Source organism: Gorilla gorilla, chromosome 5 (genome assembly GCF_029281585.2).
Source record: "Gorilla gorilla gorilla isolate KB3781 chromosome 5, NHGRI_mGorGor1-v2.1_pri, whole genome shotgun sequence".
Lineage (NCBI taxonomy): Eukaryota > Metazoa > Chordata > Mammalia > Primates > Hominidae > Gorilla > Gorilla gorilla.
Genome location: NC_073229.2, coordinates 167,218,696 through 167,241,611, shown reverse-complemented (window position 1 = coordinate 167,241,611; position 22,916 = coordinate 167,218,696). Strand labels below are relative to the sequence as shown.

At 39.9% G+C, this 22,916-nt stretch overlaps 1 protein-coding gene across 8 annotated transcripts in view; it reads right to left on the bottom strand.

The window, feature by feature from the left end:
• Positions 1-22,916, bottom strand: part of AIG1 (androgen induced 1) — a 285,077-nt gene that overhangs the window by 251,885 nt on the left and 10,276 nt on the right. The window lies entirely within an intron of this gene.

Below are 22,916 nucleotides of genomic sequence, written 5' to 3'. Positions count from 1 at the left end.
TTTCTCCTTCTCTTCAGGCCTCCCTATTTCCCAAGATTAAATAATATTGAAATTGGGCCTATTAATATCCCTACAATGGCCTCTAAGTGATCAAGGGAAAAGAAGAGTTGCACATCTCTCACTTGAAAGCAAAAGCTAGAAATGATTAAGCCTGGTGAGGAAACCAGACATGTCAGAAACCTAGACAGGCCAAAAACTAGGCCTCTTGTGCTAAACAGTTACCCAAGTTGTGAATGCAAAGGAAAAGTTATTGAAAGAAATTAAAAGTACTACTCCAGTAAACACTGAAATGATAAAAAAGAAAATAGCCATATTGCTGACATGGAGAAAGTCTGAGTGATCTGGAGAGAAGATCAAACCAGACACAATATTCCCTTAAGCCAAAACCTAATCCAGAGCAAGGTCCTAACTCTCTTCAATTCTATGAGGGCTGAGAGGGATGAGGAAGCTGAAGAAGAAAAGTTGGAAGCTAGCAGAGGTCTATTCATGAGGTTTAAGGAAAAAAGCTGTCTTCATAACATAAACTACAAGGTGAAGCAGCAAGTGCTGAAGTAGAAGTTGCAGCAAGTTATACTGAAGATCCAACTAAGATCATTGCTGACGATGACTGCACTAAACAACAGATTTTCAATGTAGACAAAACAACCTTCTATTAGAAGAAGATGCCATCTAGGACTCTCACAGCTAGAAATGAGAAGTCAATGCCTGGCTTCAAAGTGATTTTTTTGTGAGGGGAGGGATGATTGTTTTGTTTTTTTCAGAGACAAGAGTCTCACTGTGTCACCCAGGCTAGAGTGCAGTGGCACAATCACAGCTCACTGCAGCCTTGAATTCCTGGGCTCAAGCAATGCTCCCACCTCAGCCTCCTGAGTACCTGAGACTATAGCCATATGACACCATACGTAGCTAATTTTTAAATTTTAAGTAGAGATAGACTCATACTATGTTGCCCAGGCTAGTCTCAATCTCCTGGCCTCAAGCAATCCTCCTGCCTCAGACTCTCAAAATGCTGGGATTACAGCCACAAGCCACTGCACCTGGCCTGACCTCAAAGCTTTGATGGACATGCTTACTCTCTTGTTAGGGGCTAATGAGACTGGTGACTTGAAGTTGAGGTCAATGCTCATTTACCATTTCGAAAATCTAAGGGTTCTGTTTACAGCATGGTTTATGAATATTTTAAGCCCACCACTGAGATCTACTGCTCAGAAAACAAAAAGACTTCTTTCAAAATGTAACTGCTCATTGACAATGCACCTAGTCACCCAAGAGCTTTGATGCAGATGTAAAGGAAAATTAATGTTTTCATGCCTTCTGACACAACACCCATTCTGCAGCCCATGGATCAAGAGGGAATTTTGACTTTCAAGTCTTATTATTTAAGAAATATAGGTTGGGGATGGTAGCTGATCCCTGTAACACCAACACTTTGAGAGGCTGAGGCAGGAGGACTGCCTGAGCCCAGGAGTTTGAGATCAGTCTGGGCAACAAAGTGAGACCCTGTCTCTACAAAAAAAAAAAAAAAAAAAAAAAAAATCAAAAAATTAGCCCAGCATGGTGATGCACACCTGTAGTCCCAGCTACATGAGAGGCTGAGGCAGGAGGATCTCTTGAGCCCAGGAGGTCAAGGCTGCAGTGAGCCACGTTCATGCCACTGCATTCCAGCATGGGTGAGAGAGATATATCCTATCTCAAAAAATAAATAAATAAATGTATTTCATAAGGCTGTAGCTGCCACAGGTAGTGATTCCTCTGATGGATCTGGGCAAAATAAATGGAAAACTTTCTGGAAAGGATTCACCATTTTTTTGAGGTAAAATATTATTTTATTAATATTACTAATACACCTAAAAAGCACCAGATGTTGCTTACAGGTGGTGTTTACTCTCACCTAATTTTATGACTATCTTGGAATTTACTATTTTATAGAGGAAAAAAGTAACAAAATTAAACAAAGAGAAGCAATAGTACATTTCATCTTATGCATGTGTATAGCTTTCCTTCCTGGAATGAATTAGGGATTAATTAATTGATAATATTTGGAACCTTTAACTTTAGTACTGTCATACTAAAATATGTTTCTCTCCAGTTTTATATTGTTTTGTTAATTACAGTCTTGCAGAGCCATTTCTATAGCTATGGCTATTAAGATGCCAACTTATTGTCTTTCATTGATGTGCATCTATGAGACTAACAATATTTTGTTTTACCATCGTAACTGTGCCTTGGAATAGACTAGTGCTTTCAAAGATAGAGACACAGCTTTTTTTCTCTTCGTTATCAGCAAGGATTGTGATTTTTAGCATTTATTAATACAGTCATTATTCATTTATTTTAAAACATATATTAAAAGATTTCTCTGGTGTTAAGCTCATTATAATCTGCAGTTGCACTGTCAGATCAAAACTTCTTTGAAAGCAGAGCAGAGACCCTGGTTAATGTGAGCCATTCTATACATAGCTTAACACCAGAGGATTCACCATTCTACAAGCTATTAAGAATATTTGTAATTTATGGGAGGAAGTCAAAATGTCAACATTAACAGGAGTTTGGAAGAAGTCAATTCCAACCCTCATGGATGATTTTGAGGAGTTCAAGACATCAGAGGAGAAAGTTAACTGCAGATGTGGTAGAAATTACAAGAGAACTGGAATTAAAAGTGGAGTCTGAAGATATGATTGAATTGCTGCAACGTCATGACACACTTGAACAGATCAGGTATTGCTTCTTATAGACGAGCAAAGAAAATGCTTTCTTGAAATGGAATCTACCCCTGTTGAAGATACTGTGAACACTGTTGAAATGACAACAAAGGATTTAGAACATTACATACACTTAGTTGATAAAGCAGCAGCAGGATTTGAGAGGATTGACAACAATTGTGAAAGAAGTTCTATTGTGGGTAAAATGCTACCAAGTATTGCATGGTACAGAACAATCTTTCATGAAAGGACAAGTCAATCAATGCAGCAAACTTCACAGGTGTCCTATTTTAGGAAATTGCCAGTCACCCCAACCTTCAGCAACCACCACCCAGATCAATCAGCAGCCATCAACATCAAGGCAAGAGCCTCCATTAGTAAAAGACAATTACTCAATGAGGGCTCAGATGATCATTAAGATATTTTAGCAATAAAGTATTTTTAAATTAAGGCATGTACATTTTTTAGACATAATGGCATTGCACACTTGGTAGATTACAGTAAAGTGTAAACATAACTTTTATATGTACTGGGAAACCAAAAAATTCATGTGTGTCACTTTATTGCAATATTCACTTTACTGCTGTGGTCTGAACCCAAACCCACAATCTCACCAAGGTATGCCTATATTGGAAAACAATTTCACCAGATCTGGCTTCTGTGGGACTATGTTCTCACATCCTGAAAACAGATTGACTATAAATTCTAAGTTTTTGATATTATAATGAATTTTCATACTTATCTTTTTATATATACAGTATATAAACTTTTAAAAATATAACTATATCTATGGATGGATGGATAGATAGATAGATAGATGATAAATAGAGATATCAAACCCAATTTTCAGATGAAAAAATTAAAGCACTGAGAAGATGAGCAGATAAGTATTTGTCAAAGAAACAGCTAGAGGCAGAACTAGGCTGCAAACTCAAAAGATTTTACTCCAGAACCTGTGCCCTTAATTACTGAACTCTCTATCCTTTCTAAACACTAAGTTAAGCAATTAGTTTCATCCTAAAATGAGGAGAGGATGAACCAACTCAATTCTTCGTTCTTGTCCCTGGTCACACATGTGTAACAATTAGAATAATAGACATTTATTAAGTACAATACTTAATATGTGCCAGACATTGGCTTATGCAATTTCCATACTACTGTAGTTTGAAAGTTTGATCCTTCCAAAACTCATGTTGAAATTTAATTCCCAGTGCTGGAGGTGGGGCCCAATGGGAATTGATTGAGTTATGGGAGTGGATCACTCAGGAATAGGTAAATCTCCTCTCTGGGCGGCAGTAAATGGGTTATATCTCTATCAGTTCCCACAAAAGCTGGTTGCTAAAAAGAGTGTGGCACCTCTCCTCTCTCTCTTGCTTCCTCCCTTGCCACGTGATCTCTTCATACTCAGGCTCCCCGTTACATTTCACCATGAGTTTATGTAGCCTGAGACTTTCACCAGATGCCCAGTCTTCCAGCCAGCAGAATCATGAGCCAAATAAATCTTTTTCCTCTATAAATTACCCCATCTCAGGTATTCCTTTATAGCAACACAAATGGACTAAGAAAAATACATTATCTCATTTAATCCTCACAACAATCCTATATGGTAGGTACTATTATATTCCTGTGTAACATATGAAACAAACAAAATAGAAGCTTTATGACTTACAGAAGGTAATAAACTCACCCCAAGTCAGAGAGCTCATAGATGGAAAAGAGGGGATTCAAACTAAGTGTAACTCCCAAGCCCAAGTGCTTATCCCTTATATTATAAAGTCTAATATATTCATCATATCATAGGTATTAACAGATGTATAATATGCTATACATAATTCTCCAATAAATTGGTAGTATATTTTGCTAAGCAGTCTTTTTTTTTTCTTTTTTTGAGACATAGTCTCACTCTGTTGCCCAGGCTGGAGTGCAATGGCATGATCTTGGCTCACTGCACCTCTGCCACCCAGGTTCAAGCGATTCTCCTGCCTCTGTCTCTTGAGTAGCTGGGATTACAGGCACCCACCACCACCTGTGGCTAATTTTGTATTTTTAGTAGAGACGGGGTTTCACCATGTTGGCCAGGCTAGTTTCAAACTCCTGACCTCCAGTGATCCACCTGTCTCAGCCTCCCAAAGTGCTGGGATTACAGGCATGAGGCACCATGCCTGGCACTGCTAAGAAGTCTTATGTTACGAATTATCATTTTATATTCTACTATAAATACCTGGTGAAATAGAAATGTTCTTCCATCATATACAATTAGTTGCAAATTAGCCAGCAACATTTGTGGAACACATTTGTGGAAGGAGATTTCAATCCAATGTTTCCTGTATTCACTTTGGTAGATCTGTGTTCATTGCATTGAAAGGCATGCTGACCCTCTGACTTCTGATAGGTTTAATCAATGAGTACTGTCCAATGAGCATTGGACAAAGAAAGAACAGGAAACATGAGGTCTTTGTTCGTTCACACACCCTCTGAAGGCACCCTGCACACTGGATGAGCACCAAAGGTCAAAGCTCCAGGCCTGGAAGTGATACTCTCCAGTCCCCAGTTACTAACCTACACGTTTCGTGCTATATTTTGTGATCTCTACATCCTGCCCACAATTGTAAATGGTTCTTTCACTAAACTCATTCAAATTACCGACTTTGAGTGCACCAGGTCTCTTCTCTGCCAGGGCTTGGGCTGATACAGAAGTAATCTTCTCTGGCATAGAATATGCCATAATAGTTTAGAAGAGTATATTTTCCCATTCTATAGGGATTTTTAATGTTCATATGTCTATTTCAAAACAGCAAAGGTATACATATGTAATTACAAAAAAAAAAAGATGTGTAGTGTTATAGAAAATACCCTTTCCTCAGACTCCTAAAGTTGAGAAGCCAACTCTTCAAATTGGACCTAATAAATCACTCATGACTAAAGCACAATTTTAATGCAAGATGAATGGAATGCATAAGGCAGACCCCAAGATTACTGCACACAGAAAGCCATTCCTGCTCTCTTCAGCCATGCTGATTCTATCCTAATTAGGATGCTCTATGAAACTGAAGATTTATGTCTGGCTCAAGGTTTTATGAGCCCAAACCAAATGTGCCCGATATCACTGAATTTTATAAACATCAAGCCAAAGACAGCTAGTCACTTATATTTATGAGATATGTGGCGAAAGATCTGCAGTTAATCTACTGAACAGGAAATTGTCAGGTTTACGCACCCTGAGTGATCATTGCCATTACGTTTCTATCTATTCTATCCCATTCTATAGCAAGAATATAGAGAAATCAGTACTCCAAGTATTGGACGGTGTCTAAATTGATTTAAAGTTAAGATATTCTCTTAAAGATATCAGTACAGCAATTCTGCCTTTAAGAATTTATCCTAAGGGCAACCCCTTTTGGGTCCCCTCCCATTGTATGGGAGCTCTGTTTTCACTCTATTAAATCTTGCAACTGCACACTCTTCTGGTCTGTGCTTTTCACAGCTCGAGCTGAGCTTTCACTCGCTGTCCACCACTGTTGTTTGCCACCATCGCAGACCCGCCGCTGACTTCCATCCCTCTGGTTCTGGCAAGGTGTCCGCTGCACTCCTGATCCAGTGAGGCGTCCATTGCTGCTCTGATCAGACTAAAGGCTCACCAATGTTTGGGCACGGCTAAGCACCTGGGTTCATCCTAATTGAGCTGAACACTAGTCGCTGGGTTCCATGGTTCTCTTCCATGACCCACAGCTTCTAATAGAGCTATAACAGTCACCACACGGCCCAAGGTTCCATTCCTTGGAATGTGTGAGGCCAAGAACCCCAGGTGAGAGGACAAAAGGCTTGCCACCACCTTGGGAGCAGCCCGCCACCATCTTGGGAGCTCTACGAACAAAGACCCGCCGGTAACATTTGGTAGCCCGTACTGGGATTCTCCAAAGTGGTGAGTAATACGAGACCACTTTCACTTGCTATTCTGTCCTATCCTTCCTTAGAATTGAAGGAAAATACTAGGCACCTGTTGGCCGGTTAAAAACAATGAGCATGGCTGCCTGACTTAAGACTCAGGTGTGAGGCTTCCTGGGAAAACGCTTTCTAACAACCCCCAACCCTCTGGGTTGGGAGCGTTGGTCTGCCTGGAACCAGCTTCCACTTTCACAATTTTTCTGGGGGAAGCCGAGGGCCAACTAGAGGCAGACAGTTGTCGTCCTGAACTCCCGGCATAAGCCAGTTGAGATCATGGCACAGCCAGAAGTCTCTCTTCAACAGTTGCCCATGCGTGCGCCCCTATCTTTCCTTCTGACCTATACCTCCTAGGTCCCGACCACAACTTTCTTGAAAGTATAGCCCCAAAATTCTCCTTACCTTTGAATCTACTTCCTCTGATCCCTGCCTCCTAGGTACTAATGCTTCAGACTTTCACTTCCTCTCCCAAGTATTAGAGCAAGTTGTATCTCCAAAGGGATCTAAGGAAGCCCTACACTGTGTCCTTAGGGCCCTAGGCTATGAACCCAGGGTGTCTTGTCCCTCGTGTCCCTCCCAATTTAGGCATACAGCTCTCAACATGGGCAGTTATGTGGGACCTGTTCCCCACCATCCTTGCCAGGGCCTTAGAACTGATGACCCAGTACTTTAACAACTGGAACTGGGTCTATAACAACATAACAGATCAGGATGAAAGCGAATTGAGTAAGTCAAGGCAGAGAGAGAGAGGGGAAAGAGAGGCAGGGGGTGGGGAAAGAGAGGCAGAGAGAGAGAAAAAGAGAGATAGAAGTAGTAAAGAAAAAAAGTGTGCCCTATTCCTTTAAAAGCCAGGGTAAATTTAAAACCTATAATTGATAATTTAAGGTCTTCTCCATAACCCTATAACACTCCAATACTACCTTGTTGTCAGTGTAAACAAGGGTGTAGCCTGAAAACAGTGAAACCACTGACAACCCGTAGCCTTCCTATCAAAAATCCTTATCTCAGCCACGGATGGCCCAAATGCATTCAATCTGTAGCAGCAACTGCTTTGCTAACAGAATAAAATAGAAAAATAACCTTTAGAGGAAACCTCATTGTGAGCACACCTCACCAGTTCAGAACTATTCTAAGTCAAAAAAGCAAAAAGGTAGTTTACTAACTCAAAAATCTTAAAGTATGGGGCTATTCTGTTAGAAAAAGTTGATTTAACATTAACCACTGAAAATTCACTTAACCCAGCAGATTTCCTAACAGGGGATTTAAATCTTAATTACCATACAAAGGTCCGACCAGACCTAGGAGGAACTCCTTTCAGGACAGGACGATAGATGGCGCCTCCATGGTGCCTCCCAGGTGATTGAGAGAAAAACCACAATGGGTATTCAGTAATTGATAGGGAGACTCTTGTGGAAGCAGAGTTGGGAGAATTGCCTAATAATTGGTCTGCTCAAATGTCTGAGCTGTTTGCACTTAGCCAAGTCTCAAAGTACTTACGGAATCAAAAAAACTCTATCTCAATCCTGACTCAAAAAGTTACCTACACCCTCTCTGAAATGAATTTGCATAAGGACTGTTGTTTATGTGAATGCATCTTGATGGAGCAGCTGGGTTGCTATGAAATACTCAGGAACCCAGCCCAGCTCTAGGACTCACCCCTGAGCACAAAGGCAATGTTGGGCACGCTGGAAAAGGACCACTAGAATCCAGCAGCCTGGACCCCTTTCTTTGTGGTCAAGAAAGGTGGGAAAAGGGGTGCAGGACTGCTACATCGGTGAGCGTAACGAATCCAATAAGGAGAGGTCCATGGGTTGTTATACGTCCTGGAAAGGAATAAGCATTAGGACCATAGAGGACACCTATGACTAATGCTCATCAGAAAATGACTAGGGGTGCTGGCATCCTTATGTTCTATTTTCAGATGGGAAACGTTCTCCACAAGGCAAAAACACCCCTAAGATGTATTCTGGATAATTCAGCCCAGTCAGAGTGCATGTACCTTTTTCCCTCTCAGACTTGAAGCAAATTAAAATAGACCTAGGTAAATTATCAGATGACCCTGATGGCTATATTGATGTTTTACAAGGGTTAGGACAATACTTTGATCTGACATGGAGAGATGTAATGTTACTGCTAGATCAGACACTAACCCCAAACGAGAGAAGTGCCACCATAACTGCAGCCTGAGAGTATGGCGATCTCTGATATCTCAGTTACAGTTAAGTCAATGATAGGATGACAACAGAGAAAAGAACAATTCCCCACAGGCCAGCAAGCACTTCCCAGTGTAGACCCTCATTAGGATGCAGAATCACAACATGGAGATTGGTGCTGCAGACATTTACTAACTTGTGTGCTAGAAGGACTAAGGGAAACTAGGAAGAAGCCTATAAATTATTCAATGATGTCCACTATAACACAGGGAAAGGAAGAAAATCCTACTGCCTTTCTGGAGAGACTAAGGAAGGCATTGAGGAAGCAAACCTCCCTGTCACCTGACTCTATTGAAGGCCAACTAATCTTAAAGGATAAGTTTATCACTCAGTCAGCTGCAGACATTAGAAAAAAACTTCAAAAGTCCACCTTAGGCCTGGAGCAAAGCTTAGAAATGCTACTGAACTTGGCAACCTCGGTTTTTTATAATAGAGATCAGGAGGAGCAGGTGGAATGGGACAAACGGGATAAGAAAAAGGCCACCGTTTTAGTCATGGCCCTCAGGCAAGCAGACTTTGGAGGCTCTGGAACAGGGAAAGTCTGGGCAAATCAAATGCCTAATAGGGCTTGCTTCCAGTGCAGTCTACAAGGACACTTTAAAAAAGATTGTCCGAATAGAAATAAGCCACCCCCTCGTCCATGCCCCTTATGTCAAGGGAGTCACTGGAAGGCCCACTGTCCCAGGGGATGAAGGTCCTCTGAGTCAGAAGCCACTAACCACGTGAGCTGGCAGCAGGACTGAGGGTGCCCGGGGCAAGCACCAGCCCATGCCATCACCGTCACAGAGCCTCGGGTATGCTTGACCATTGAGGGCCAGAAGGTTAACTGTCTCCTGGACACTGGTGCAGCCTTCTCAGTCTTACTCTCCTGTCCCAGACAACTGTCCTCCAGATCTGTCACTATCTGAGGGGTCCTATGACAGCCAGTCACTAGATACTTTTCCCAGCCAATAAGTTGTAACTGGGGAACTTTACTCTTTTCACATGCCTTTCTAATTATGCCTGAAAGCCCCACTCCTTTGTTAGAGAGGACATTCTAGCAAAAGCAGGGGCCATTAGACACCTGAACATAGGAGAAGGAACACACATTTGTTGTCCCCTACTTGAGGAAGGAATTAATCCTGAAGTCTGGGCAACAGAAGGAAAATGTGGATGAGCAAAGAATGCTCATCCCATTCAAGTTTAAACTAAAGGATTCCGCCTCCTTTCCCTACCAAAGGCAGTACCCACTTAGACCTGGGGCCCAGCAAGGACTCCAAAAGATTGTTAAGGACCTAAAAGCCCAAGGCCTAGTAAAACCATGCAATAGCCCCTGCAATACTCCAATTTTAGGAGTACAGAAACCCAATGGACAATGGAGGTTAGTGCAAGATCTCAGGATTATCAATGAGGCCGTTGTCCCTCTATACCCAGCTGTACCTAACCCTTATACTCCACTTTCCCAAATACTAGAGGAAGCAGAGTGGTTTACAGTCCTGGACCTTAAGGATGCTTTTTTCTGCATCCCTGTACATCCTGACTCTCAATTCTTATCTTCCTTTGAACCCAATGTCTCAACTCACCTGGACTGTTTTACCCCAAGGGTTCAGGGATAGCCCCCATCTGTTTGGCCAGGCATTAGCCCAAGACTTGAGCCAGTTCTCATACTTGGACACTCGTGTCCTTTGGTACATGGATGATTTACTTCTAGCTGCCCGTTCAGAAACCTTGTGCCATCAAGCCACCCAAGCACTTTTAATCTTCCTCGCCACTTGTGGCTACAAGGTTTCCAAACCAAACGCTCAGCTCTGCTTACAGCAGGTTAAACACTTATGGCTAAAATTATCCAAAGGCACCAGGGCCCTCAGTGAGGAACGTATCCAGCCTATATCGGCTTATCCTCATCCCAAAACCCTGAAGCAATTAAGAAGGTTCCTTGGCATAACAGGCTTCTGCCAAATATGAATTAATAGGTATGGCAAAATAGCCAGGCCATTATACACACTAATTAAGGAAACTCAGAAGCCAATACCCATTTAGTAAGATAGACACCTGAAGCAGAAGTGGCTTTTCAGGTCCTAAAGTAGGGCCTAACCCAAGCCCCAGTGTTAAGCTTACCAACGAGGCAAGACTTTTCTTTATATGTCACAGAAAAAACATGAATAGCTCTAAGAGTCCTTACACAGGTCCGAAGGGCCAGCTTGCAACCCGTGGCATACCTGAGTAAGGAAATTGGGACCAGCTTGCAACCCGTGGCATACCTGAGTAAGGAAATTGATGTAGTGGCAAAGCGTTGGCCTCATTGTTTATGGGTAGTGGCAGCAATAGCAGTCTTAGTATCTAAAGCAGTTAAAATGATACAAGGAAGAGCTCTTACTGTGTGGACATCTCATGATGTGAACAGCATACTCCCTGTTAAAGGGGACTTGTGGCTGTCAGACAACCGTTTGCTTAAATATCAGGCTCTATTACTTGAAGGACCAGTGCTGTGACTGCACACTTGCGCAACTCTTAATCCAGCCACATTTCTTCCAGACAATGAAGAAAAAATAGAACATAACTGGCAACAAGTAATTGCTCAAACCTATGCCGCTCAAGGGGACCTTTTAGAGGTTCCCTTGACTGATCCCGACCTCAACTTGTATACTGATGGAAGCTCCTTTGTAGAAAAAGGACTTCGAAAGGCGGCTTATGCAGTGTTCAGTGATAATGGAGTACTTGAAAGTAATCCCCTCACTCCAGGAACTAGCACTCAGCTGGCAGAACTAATAGCCGTCACTCAGGCACTAGAATTAGAAGGAAAAAGGGTAAATATATACAGACTAAGTATGCTTACCTAGTCCTCCATGCCCATGCAGCAATATGGAGAGAAAGGGAATTCCTAACTTCCGAGGGAACACCTATCAAACATCAGGAAACCATTAGGACATTATTATTGGCTGTACAGAAACCTGAAGAGATGGCAGTCTTACACTGCTGGGGTCATCAGAAAGGAAAGGAAAGGGAAATATAGGGAATCGCCAAGCAGATATTGAAGCCAAAAGAGCCACAAGGCAGGATTCTCCATTAGAAATGCTTATAGAAGGACCCCTAGTATGGGGTAATCCCCTCTGGGAAACCAAGCTCCAGTACTCAGCAGAAGAAATGGAATGGGGAAACTCACGAGGACATAGTTTCCTCTCCTCAGGATGGCCAGCCACCAAAGAAAAAATACTTTTGCCTGCAGCTAACCAATGGAAATTACTTAAAACCCTTCACCAGACCTTTCACTTAGGCATTGACAGCACCCATCAGATGGCCAAATCATTATTTACTGTACCAGGCCTTTTCAAAACTGTCAAGCAGATAGTCAGGGCCTGTGAAGTGTGCCAAAGAAATAATCCCCTGCCTTATTGCCAAGCTCCTTCAGGAGAACAAAGAACAGGCCATTACCCAGGAGAAGACTAGCAACTAGATTTTACCCACATGCCCAAATCTCAGAGATTTCAGTATCTACTAATCTGGGTACTTTCACTGGTTGGGTGGAGGCCTTCCCTTGTACGACAGAAAAGGCCCAAGAGGTAATAAAAGTACTAATTCATGAAATAATTCCCAGATTCGGACTTCCCTGAGGTTTACAGAGTGACAATGGCCCCAATTTCAAGGCTGCAGTAACCCAGGGAGTATCCCGGGCGTTAGGTATACAATATCACTTACACTGCGCCTGGAGGCCACGATCCTCATGAAAAGTTGAGAAAATGAATGAAACACTCAAACGACATCTAAAAAAGCTAACCCAAGAAACCCACCTTGCATGGCCTGCTCTGTTGCCTATAGCCTTACTAAGAATCCAAAACTGTCCCCAAAAAGCAGGACTTAGTCCATATGAGATGCTGTATGGACAGCCCTTCCTAACCAATGACCTTGTGCTTGACTGAGAGACGGCCAACTTAGTTGCAGACATCACCTCCTTAGCCAAATATCAACGAGTTCTTAAAACATTACAGGGAACCTGTCCCTGAGAGGAGGGAAAGGAATTATTCCACCCTGGTGACATGGTATTAGTCAAGTCCCTTCCCTCTTAATTCCCCATCCCTACACACATCCTGGGAAGGACCCTACCTAGTCATTTTATCTACCCCAACCACAGTTAAGTGGCTGGAGTGGAGTCTTGGATAAGTCACACTCGAGCCAAACCCTGGATACTGCCAAAGGAACCCGAAAATCCAGCAGACAATGCTAGCTATTCCTGTGAACCTCTAGAGGATCTGCGCCTGCTCTTCAGGCGACAACCGTGAGGAAAGTAACTAGAATCGTAGATCCTCTTGGCCCTCCCTTGTCATATTTTTCTTTTTACTGTTCTCTTACCCGCTTTCACTCTTACTGCACCCGCTGTATGCTGCTGTACTACCAGTAGCTCCCCTTACCGAGAGCTTCTATGGAGAATGTGGCTTCCTAGAAATATTGATGCCCTATTGTATTGGAGTTTTTCTAAAGGAAACCCCACTTGCACCGCCCACACTCATATGCCCCTGCACTTCAGGCCATACATTTCAATCCTTGTATCTTTAACCTCCTTGTTACGTTTGTCTCTTCCAGAATCGAAGCTGTAAAACTACAAATCGTTCTTCAAATGGAGCCCCAGATGCAGTCCATGACTAAGATCTACCGCGGACCCCTGGACTGGCCTGCTAGCCCATGCTCCAATGTTGATGACATTGAAGGCACTCCTCCCAAGGAAATCTCAACTGCACGACCCCTACTATGCCCCAATTCAGCATGAAGCAGTTAAGAGCGGTTGTCAGCCAACCTCCCCAACAGCACTTGGGTTTTCCTGTTGAGAGGTGGGACTGAGAGACAGGACTAGCTGGATTTCCTAGGCTGACTAAGAATTCCTAGGCCTAGCTGGGAAAGGTGACCGCACCTACCTTTAAACACAGGGCTTGTAACTCAGCTCACACTCAGCCAATCAGGTATAAAGAGGGCTCACTAAAATACAAATTAGGCTAAAAAGAGGAGGTAAAGAAATAGTCAAATCATATATCGCCTGAGAGCATGGGGCAGGGATAATGATCGGGATATAAACACAGGCATTTGAGCAGGCAGTGGCAACCTCCTTTGGGTCCCCTCCCATTGTATAGGAGCTCTGTTTTCACTCTATTAAATCTTGCAACTGCAAAAAAAAAAAAAAAAAAAAAAGGAATCTATCCTAAGAAAATAATCACAGATGTGTGTAAAGATTTATTTATTCATATATTCACTAAGACAATCAATATAAACACTCGAATGAATATGCAGTCTTAAAAATTATGTTATGGGAGAATGTATAATGGCACGGAAAAATGTTTATAAAATATTTTAAGTGTAAAAAAGTAGATATTGAAAACATATGTAGGCTTCTGGTGCCAGCCCAAATGGAGTAAGCTGACTACAGCCTATCAATCCCACTGATTACAACTAAGAACTCTGAACAGAGTACAAAAATCAACTGCCTGAGGACTTTGAAAAGTACACAATGACAGGTGCATTGGGAACTAAAGCAAAAATAAATAAGGACCCATAAGGGTACAGTTTGTGGATTTTTACTCTCCTTTTTTCCCCTTATTTGACCTGAGTGCAGACTGCATTCTAGAACTGGGAAGCAAACACTGACAGCAAAAACTCCAGGAGAAGCCCCTTCTTTCCAGTCTGAGGATAGAGGAAAAGTCCTCTATCATAATCTCTGCTAGAGATTATGATTCCCTCTTTTTTTTTCCTTTAGCATGAGTACCTAAAACCCAAAGAAAAATCCAACTCAATGACCAGAGGAACCAAGCAAGAGGAAGTCCTGCTGTGTAAATAGTGGAGAGAAAATACGTTTTGTTTTGTTTTGTTTGGTTTGTTTTTTCCTCTCTCTCTCTCTCTTTTCTCCTGCTGCCTCACTGTGAAGGCATCGCCAATTGTGTGAACTGCATGACATCGTAAGAGGCTAAAATTTTGAGAAGACTCTTTCTGGCTGCAGAAACCATAGAAAGGGACATCTTGAGAGCTGGAGAGTATAAAAGAAATCACAAAAAGAAGAGCTGGAAAAAGGAAACTTGGTTGGTTGCCTGCTTAAACAGATAAACAAAATCAACATTTCTCCACAGAATTTTAACAGGACCTTGAGCCTCACCACATAATGTTTGATATGGCTTGGCTGTGTCCCCACCCAAATCTCATCTTGAATGGTAGCTCTCATAATTCCCACATGTTGTGGGAGGGACCCAGTGGGAGATAATTGAATCATGGGGGTGGTTTCCTCCATACTGTTCTCAAGGTAGTGAATAAGTGTCATGAGGTCTGATGGTTTTATAAGGGGTTTTCCCTTTTGCTTGGCTCTCATTCTGTCTTTCCTGCCACCATGTAAGACATGCCTTTTGCCTTCCACCACGATTGTGAGGCCTCCCCAGCCATGTAGAACTGTGAGTCCATTAAACCTCTTTTTCTTTATAAATTACCGAGTCTCGAATATGTCTTTATCAGCAGTGTGAAAACAGACTAATACAATATTCAAAATGTTCACGGTATAATCCAAAATAATTTGACATACAAAGAGCCAGAAAAAATGGATCAATATTAAGGGAAACCCACAATCAACAGATGTCAACCCCAAAAGGACACCAATGGTGGAATTATCAGGCAAGGACTTTAGGGCAGCTCTTCAATAATCCTCCATGAGGTAAAGATGAACACTGTTAAAATGAATGAAAGACAGAAATTAATTGCTGAGAAACAGTAACCATAAAATGGAACCAGGTGGACATTTTAGAACTGAAATACACAATATTGGAAATTTAAAAATCCACTAGATGGATGCAATAGCAATATGTAGATGACAGTGGAAAGAGTCAGTGAATTTGAAGATTGGTCAATAGAAATTAAACAATCTAAAGAACAGAGAAAAAGAGAGACAGAAAAAAATGAACAAGTCCTCAGCAACCTATGGAATGATAATAAAAAGATCTGACATGCATAGCAATGGAGTCCTGGAAGAGCAGGATCTAAAAAGAGTACTCTTCAGTAGTATTAAAGGAGTAGGATCCTCATCAGTAGATAGAGACATATAAGAATAGTCATACTACATCTACCAAGTGTTAATATTAAGTGGCGGCTTCAAAGCCAAAGTGATGGTTGGATGTAAAGTGGAATTTTAATTGGCAGAAGAAGAAATGAAAGAAAGAGGTAATCACAGAAAAAATATTTGAAGAAATAATGGCTGAAAACTTCTCAAACTGAGTGAAAGACATAACTGGAGATTCAAGAAGCTCAGCACACTCCTACCAAAGTAAACTTATAAAACCATACCCAGAAACATTATACGCAGACTGCTGAAAACCAATGAGGAAGAAAATATAAAGGCAACCAGAGGAAAACAACATATGCCTTTAAGAGCACAATGGCTTAAATAATTGCAAATTTCTCTTCAGAAATCACACAGGCTAGATGACAGTGACACATCTTTTAAGTGATGAAAGAAAAGAACTGCTAACCAGAACTTTATATCCAGCAAAAATATCCTTCAGGAATGAAGGCAAAACAAAGCATACTCGATGAAGGAAAACCAAGAGACTTCTTGCCAGCAGATTTCTTAATGAAATGCTAAAATAAATTCTAAAGCTGAAGGGAAATGATATCAGAGGGAAATATCAACATAAGAACCAAAGAGAGCAACAGAAATGGTAAATATCTGGGTAACATAATATTTTACTATACTAAGTTCTTTAACATATTTATTGTTAATAGCAAAAATTATAACCTTATCTATAGGGTTCTCAAGTCATGTAGATATAATGAAAATGACAACTATGACACAAATCGAGGAGGGTAAAGTGACAAGGTTTATATATTTCACTTGAAGTGATAAACTATTCCCTCTAAGTAGATTGTGTAAAGCTAAGTTTGTATATGGTAATCACTAGAAAAACAACTAAAATAATTCAAAGAGATATATACGAACAGCCGACAGATAAAATTAAATACTAAAAAATATTCAAGGCTGGGCACGGTGGCTCACACCTGTAATCCCAGCACTTTGGGAGGCTGAGGCAGGTGGATCACGAGGTCAGGAGATCAAGACCATCCTGGCTAACATGGTGAAACCCTGTCTCTACCAAAAATACAAGAAATTAGCCGGGTGTGGTGGTAGGTGCCTGCAGTCCCAGCTACTCGGGAGGCTGAGGCAGGAGAATCGCTTGAACCAGGAAGCGGAGCTTGCAGTGAGCTGAGATCGCGCCACTGCACTACACCCTGGGCAACAAAGCAAGACTCTGTCTCAAAAAAAAAAAAAAAAAATTCAAATAACCCAGAAGAAGGCAGGAAATGGAGGTGGAGGAACAAAAAAAGGATAATAAATAAAAACCTAATAATAAAATGGTAGCCCTAAGTCCAACTATTTTAATAATTACATTAAATGTAAACTGTACCTATTAAAGAATAGAGATTATCAAATTAAACTTTAAAAATAAGATGCAACTATATGTTATCTACAAAAAAATTCACGTTAAATGTGTTTATAAAGATAAGTTAAAAGTAAAAATATGGAAAAAGACATACCATGCAAACACTAATATAAAGAAAGCTGGAGAAGCTATACTAATATCAGACAAAGCAGACTTTGGAGCAAGGAAAATAATTACCTAGGAAAAAGAACATTTTACAGTGATAAAGGGTCAATCCACCAAGCTACATAGCATTTCCAAATGTGTATGTACTTTTAACAAGGTGTATGTTCCAAAATATATGATGCAAGAACTAATAAAACTGAATTAGGAAATAGACAAACCCACAATTATACTTAGAGACTTCGATTCTCCTTTCTCAGTTAATGAGAGACCCAGAAAACAAGCAAGAATATTCAAGACCAGAATAACACCATCAACAAACTTCTCCTAGTTGACATTTAAGAAACACTCCACTTACTAAAAGCAAAATACATATTTCAAGTGCATACTGAATATGTAACATGATGGCCCATATTCTGAGCCATAAAACCAAACTTAACAAATTTAAAAGAACTGAAATCTTACAAAGAATGATCTCTGATTGTAATGTAATTAAATTAGAAGTAAACCATGAAAAGCTATCTGTAAAAAAATATAAACAGTGTACAATTCACTGTAAAATAGAATCAAAGGAAATTTTAAAAAATATTTTTAATTGAATGAAAATAAGATGTATTAAAGCATGAAATACAGTTAAAGTGGTGCCTAGGGTAAAATTTTTAGCATCAAATGCTTATATAGGAAAGAATAAAGGGTTCATATTAATCATGTAAGCTTCCCCATTAAGAAATTAGTTAAAGAAGAACAAAACAAACCCAAAACAAACAAAAGGAAGAAAATAATAAAGGTTAAAAACAGAAATCAGCCTGGCACAGTGGCTTATGCCTGTGGTCTTAGCACTTTAGGAGGCTGAGTGGGGTGGATTGCTTGAGCCTAGGAGTTCAAGACCAACCTGGGCAACATGGCAAAACCCTGTCCCTACCAAAAAGTACAAAAAATTGTCTGGGCATGGTGGTGTGTGCCAGTAGTCCCTGCTACTTGGGGGGCTGAGGTGGGAAGATCACCTAAACCTGGGAGGTTGAGGCTGCAGTGAGCTGCACTCCAGCCTGGGTGACAGAGTGAGACCTTTTCTCAAAAAACAAAACAAAAAAAACAACAACAACAAAAAGAGAGAAATCAATGAAATTGAGAACAATAAAAATAGACGAAAAAAATCAAAAGCTGATCTTTGAAACAAATCAATAAAAATTTGTTTAACTCCTACCCAGACTGATAAAGAAAAAGGAGATAAGGCACAAATTACCCATATCAGCAATGAAGTATGATTATCACTACAGACCCTACAGACAATAAGAGAAAGATAAAAAGGAAATGCTGAAAGATGAAATTGACCAATTATTTGAAAGATACCAAATCTGTTTTAAAAATTGACATTAATAGTCCTACATTTTGAAATCAAATAGAATTTGTGAATAAAATTTTCCAATAAAGAAAAGCACAGGCCCAGTGGTTTTCACTGGTAAATTCTACCAAACATTCTGGACAGAAGTAACACTAATTTTGCTTAATCTCTTCCAGAACACTTAAGAGGAATGAGGCCAACATATCCTAATATCAAAGCCAAAAACAATAAAAGAAAAACACACTATTGACAAATGTTCCTCATGAACTGAGAGGCAAAAAAACTCAACAAAATATTAGCAAATTAAATCCAGCTATATCTAAAATGAGCAATACCTCATAACCAAGTAGCATTCACCCCACAAATGCAAGCTTGGTTTGAGTCAAAAATCATCGCACATCATTATTTTAAATTACACTACAAAGCTATGGTAATCAAAACAGTAAGTTGCTGATATAAACATGGAGCAGTGCAACAGAATCAAGAGCTCAGAAATGAATTCGAAGATATATAGTCAACTAATTTTTGACAAAGCCACCAAAAGAACACAATGGGGAAAGGATAATCTCTTCAATAAATGGTGCTGGAAAAACTAGATTTTCACAGGCAGAAGAATAAAATTAGACCATTCTCTTGCACCATATACAAAATTCAACATGAAATGCATAATCGACATCAATGTAAGGCCAGAAACTATAAAACTCCTAGAAGAGAATACACGGGAATAGTTCCCAGAAAATGGTCTTGGCAATGATTTATTTATTTATTTGGATATCATACCAAAAGCTCAGGCCACAAATCAAAAGTAAATAAATGAGACTACCTCAAACTAAAAGTCTTTTGCACAGCAAAGGAAACAATGAAATCAAATGGCAACTTACAAATTGGGAAAAATATTTGCAAACCAACATTTGATAAGGGTTTAACATCTAAAATTCATAAAGAACTGATGCAACTCAATCATAGAAAAACAAATGACCCAATCAAAAACAGGCAAAAGACTTGAATAGACATTTGTCCAAATAAGACATAAAAATCACCAACAGGTCTATGAAAAGGTGCTCAATATCACTGATATAGTTCGAATGTGTGTTCCTGCCTAAATCTCATATTGAAATGTAATCCCCAATGTTGGAGGTGAGGCCTGGTGCGAAGTTATGGGATCATGGGGATTTCTCATGAATGGTTTAGCACCATCCCCATTGCTGTCCTTGTGATAGTGAGTGACCTCTTGTGAGATCTGGCTATTTACAAGTGTTTAGCACTTAATTCTCTCACTCCTGCTTTTGCCATATAACATGCAAGCTTCCACTTCACTTTCTGCCATGACTGTAAACTTCCAGAGGCCTCCCCAGAAGTAGATGCTAGTGTTATGTTTCCTACACAGCCTGCAGAACCATGAGCCAATTAAACCTCTTTTCTTATAAATTACCCAGTCTCAGGTATGGAAAAGAAAACCAAAACCACTATGAGATACCACCTCACACCCATTAGAATGGCTATTATCAAAAAGTCAAAAAAGAAGAAATGTTGGCAAAGGTGTGGATAAAAGAGAACTCTTGTACACTGTTGGTAGGGATGTAGATTGGTAGAGCCATACGAAAAACAGTATGGAGGTTTCTAAAAAATAAAATTAAAAAAAAAATAGAACCACCATATGACCCAGCAACCCCTCTTCTGGGCATATAATCAAAGGAAATGAAATCACCATCTCACAAAGATATCTGCACTCCCATGTTCATTGCAGCATCATTCACAATAGCCAAGATATGGAAACAACCTAACTCTCTGTTGATAGACAAATGGACAATGAAACTGCAGTGTATATATACATACAATTCAGCCCTAAAGAAGAATGAGATTCATTTGTCACAACATGAATGAGCCTAGAGGACATGATGCTAAGTAAAATAAGCCAGACAGAGACAGAAAAATATTGCATGGTCTCATTTATATGTGAAATCCAAAAAAAATTCAAATATACAGAGATAGAAAACAAAACAGTGGTTACCAGGCACAGGAGTGGGAAGTGGGGAGGAAATGGGGAGAAGTAGGTCAGAGGACATAAAGTAGCAGATATGTAGGATGACCAAGTCCAGACATCTAATGTACAAAATGAGGACTCTATGTAATAAAATTGTACTGTATCTGGGATTCATGCTAAACAAGTGGCTTTTAGTGGCTCTTGCCACAAAATCAAAAAATGGGCAAATCTGTGAAATAACGGATATGCTAATTTGCCTCAATACAGTAATCTTTTTACCATCTAAATATATCCCATAACATCATGTTGTATACCTTAAATACACACAATGAAATTTATTTTTTAAAAATTTGGAAAAAAGTCAAGAAAAACCATATGAACAAATCAAAGCATAAGATGAAATTCAACATCCATTTGTAGTTTTTTTAAACCTCTCGGCAAACTTGAAATAGAAAGAAAATTACTCAACTGATCAACTGATAAGGGGCATATACAAAAAAAAATCTATATCTAACATCATACTTAATTGCAAAAGACTACATGTTTTCCTCCTAAGAAAGGAACAAGAAACAAGAAAGGATCCTTCTAAGGATATCTGCTCTGTCCTCGTCTACCTAAAACCTACTAGAAGTCTTAACCAAGGCAATAAACCATAAAAAGGAAATAAAAGCTATCCATATTGAAAAGGAAGAAATAAAATGTCTCTATTAACAGGTGACATGATAGTCTAAATAAAAAAAAGAAACTCCCATAGAATCTAAAGCAAAGTTCCTTGAATTAATAAATAAGTTTAGTTAAATCACCAGGACATAAGGTCAAAATATACACATTAAATATGTCTATACACTAACAATAAACAACCAGAAAATAAAATTTAACAAAACAGTACTATTTGTTTCACTAAAGAGGATATACAGATGGCAAGTAAGCACATGAAAATATATTCAACGTCGTTAGCCATTTGAAAAATGAAAATTAAAACCACAATGAGCCAGGCATAGTGGCTCACACCTGTAATCCTAGCACTTTGGGTGACTGAAATGGGAGGATCGCTTGAGGCCAAGAGTTTGAGACCAGCCTGGGTAATACAGCAAAGCCCTGTCTGTACAAAAAAAAAATTAAAAAAAAAGATCTGGGCACGGTGGCACATGCCTATAGTCCCAGCTACTCGGGAGGCTGAGGTAGGAGGATCAACTGAGCCCAGAAGTTTGAGATGACAGTGAGCTATGATCATGCCACTGCACTCCAGCCTGGGTGACAGAGCGAGACTCAGTCACACACACACACACACACACACACACACACACACACACACACACACACGAAAAGAAAAAAAAAGAGAAGAAGGAGGAAGAGGGGGAGGAGAAAGAGGGAGAAGGAGGAAGAAGAAGAAGAAGAACAACAACAACAACAAAAAGAACCACCACTACCACCACCACCACGATGAGATATCACTATACACCAATTAAAATGGCTAAAATTAAAAATATTGACAACATCAAATAACTGGCAAGAATGGGGCTAAATTTTATCTGTCACATATTTCTGGTGGAGATATAAAATGGTACAGCCACTCTGGACAACCATTTGGTAGCTTCCGGTAAAACTAAAAATTGCAACTATCATAGAATACAGCATTTTTCTTCTTGGATGTTTATATCAGAGAAATAAAAACTTATGGTCACACAAAAACCTCTGCATGAATGTCCACAGCAGCTTTATTTATAATAGCCAAAACTGGAAACAATCCAGATATCCCTTAACAGATAAATGGCTAAACTGTGGTGTATGCATACTATGTAATACTACTAGCAATTAAAAAGGAACAAACTACTGATACATGTAACACCTTGAGTGACTTTCTAGGTAATTATTCTGATTTTTTAAAAAAGCAATCCCCAGAAGTCACATATGTATGGTTATGGATACACAATATTCTTGAAATGACAAAAATCATAGAAAGAACAAATTAATGGCTGTCAAAGGTTAGGGATGGGTCAAAGGGAGAAGGTAGTTGTGGCCATAAAAGGGCTACATGAGGTATCTTCGTGATAATGGAAAGGTTCTATAACTTTACTGTTTCAATATCAATATCTTGGTTGTGATATTATAATACAGTTTTGCAAGGTGTAACCACTGGGAGAAAGTGGGTGAAGCCTACACAGTATCTCTCTGTATTTCTTACAACTGAAG